The following is a 3,206-nucleotide window of genomic DNA, read 5'->3' on the forward strand; positions in this document are numbered from 1 at the left end:
ACACACACACACACACACACACACACACACACACACACACACATACACACATGAATACTAGCATCACTTTGTCAAGTGAGGGTTCTGCAAGACAGAGCTGCACAAATTGGCGCTGGTGTCTTTGTTTGCTCAACAACTTTCACGATGAATATCATTAAAATGGACATGACTTCCGTAAAGCCTCGTCCTTCAAACTTGCATTGGTCTGATACAATAAGTACCAAAAGTCCAGTATAAATCCGGACGCAGGGTTTGTATGGAGTTATCTTCTCTTGGATGAGCAGCAAAAAAGCTGAAGGATTTCAGTTGCCCTGGGTCTTTTGCGGTGTTTGTGCAAGACCTTCTTCCGGGGCAATTCCGTGATAAACCGATTAACCACAGCCGAGATCGTAACTACCTCTGGTCAGAGTAGATCTGGGGACAATAGTGGTTAAGAAGTGGTTCCAGACTCTTCAAAACCAAAACTCCCGAACCAGGGCCCCAGCACCAGATGCAGTGCGTGTGTGTGTATGTTTAAACAAGAAACAAAATGTTTTATCTAAAGAAGTGACTCAATAGAAATGCTGACAACTTTTCGAATTATACAGAAGATAAAACAAACAAAACAGCGCTTTTAAGTAAAGTCCAATTGTTTGTAAAAAGAAGGAAAGTTCATTAAATTTGTGAGTAAAAGGTTTAGAAAGAATTTCTGAATTTCGGTAATCCAAACATAATAGCGGCATCACTAACAAAAAATCTAATAGGCACAATGGATTTTGTTTTTCAAACACAGTTAAATTCAATGAAGAAAGTAATAAAAGATTTCGGCGAAGAGTCTGAGAATACAATCATATGAGATTATGTTTCCAACAACGGTGTGAAAAGAGTTATATTTAATAAAGGTGTGGACCTAAGTAATGAGGCAAACAGCGAATTTAATTGATAATCTAAACTTGATAGTTCTAGCATTTAAGGATTTCATTGTTGTATGTTGTTTGAATATAAGTTGTCAAGGGGAAATAATAATAATAACAATAATGATAATAATAAAATTAGAGAAACTACAAAGTTACCATACGGTTAGCAAATTTTAATAAAATCGAAAACTTATAGAAAATCAAAAATATATATTGATGAAAGAATGAAAATATCACGAAAAAATAATACTAGAAATGAAAATAGTTATATAATTGTAAAATAATACCATTGTTAAGTAAAGGACAGAATGTTTACTACTTAATATAAAACAAATTGTATGTGAATTGAAGCTATTTTGAATGGAATCTATTTGAAATAATTTGTATAATATACATATATAATAAAGGGCGGTGAGCTAGCAGAATCGTTAGCACGCCGGGTGAAATGTTTAGCGGTAATTTGTCTGCCGTTATGTTCTGAGTTCAAATTTCGCCGAGGTCGACTTCGCCTTTGATCCTTTCGGGGTCGATAAATTAAGGACCAGTTACGCACTGGTGTCGATGTAATCAACTTAATCCTTTGTTTGTCCCGTCTATGTTTAGCCCCTTGTGTGCAATAAAGAAATATAATATATCTTTTATTTGTTTCAGTCATTGAACTGCGGCCATATTGGGGGTACTGTCTTGAATGGTTCCGTCGGACTAATCGACCCCAGTATTTATGTTTTTCTTAAAACTGGTACTTATTTTATCGGTGTCTTGCCGAACCGCTAGTCTTGGGGGATGTAAACAAAGCAACACCTATTTTCAAGTAGTGGTAGTAGACAAGTACAAACAGACACACAATAAGACATACGCACATATCCGTATGTATAAATACACACACACACACATACATACACATACATATACGACGAACTTACACACAGTTTTCGTCTACCAGATTCACCCACAAAGTATTAGTCCACCTCAAGCTATAGTAGAAGACATCTACTCGAAGTGCAGCAGAGTGGGGCCGACCCAAAGCCACACGGTTGCTAAACGAGCTTCTGAACCACACAACCATGCCGGTGCCTAAAACTACCACATGGCAGCACATCGCTTATAAACTTGAGAAACATAACGAAATTAAATAATTAAGTCAAGTGTTCATTTTCTTGAACTAAAAGGTGGTTAAACTAAACAAAAGTTCAACGTGAAAAAAAAATCATTATAAAATATAGCGTTCATTATGTAGGCTGCGAAGAATCCAGGTTAACGTTCTTCGAGTATTAATTAATTGTTCGACAAAAGGAATTGAAATTACTGCTTTAAGGAGAAGACGTTTTAGCAGACATGCTATTAGAATCGAAGAAAGAAGGCCAACGTTATAGAGAAGGTTAATTCCCGATAATCGCTTAAAATACGAAGATCAAGGAAATGCTTTTAAAAATCGATTTTATGAGCCAAGTAAGAAAGATGAGAGACGTAAAACGAAAGATAACTAATGAAAATAAAGATAAAAATAAAAATATATAAATATATATACATGCATGTCTCTGTCTGTCTGTCTCTCTCTCTTAATGTACTTAATTTATCGACCCCGAATGGATGAAAGGCAAAGTCGACCTCGGCGGAATTTGAACTCAGAACGTAATGGCAGACGAAATACAGCTAAGCATTTCGCCCGGCGTGCTAACGTTTCTGCCAGCTCGGATACATATTGATCCGAGCACGTATATATACCCAAGGTGTCGCCAAAATATTGACATCATTTGAAATGTGTACATCTGAGTAACTACATGTCCTAGGGAAACAAAATGAAATAGGCTTCATGTTGAACAATAAAAGATTTATTTATCAAAATCCGAACAAAAGATTCAGAAGGATGTAGATTTTATAATCGACTTTACAAATCTTCACAAATGTTCAATATGTTCCCCACCTGTGATACGACACACGTTATGTCGGTAGTCTAGCTACTGCCAAACAACGTTGTAGCATACATTATTTACATTATTTACATTTGACGGATATTTGTCCTCATTTTGTCTTGTTAACAGAACGTTTCGGCTGATATACCTTCCAGCCTTCATCAGGTGTCTTGGAAAAATTTCGAACCTGGGTCTCATTCCTAAAGTATTTTTCGATGTTGTTGTTATTATTATTATTATTATTATTATTATTATTATTATTATTATTATTATTATTATTATTATTATTCAGTAGCTTTATTTTTATAACGTGTTTTCACTTCACTACCGAGCGCAGCTCTGTGCGCCTTGGGTATGTGCTGTGGTTTGCTGTGGTGCTCTTATGGTTAAGTGTTTC

The sequence above is a fragment of the Octopus bimaculoides genome, chromosome 7, assembly GCF_001194135.2.
Source record: "Octopus bimaculoides isolate UCB-OBI-ISO-001 chromosome 7, ASM119413v2, whole genome shotgun sequence".
In the NCBI taxonomy this organism is placed as follows: Eukaryota; Metazoa; Mollusca; class Cephalopoda; order Octopoda; family Octopodidae; genus Octopus; species Octopus bimaculoides.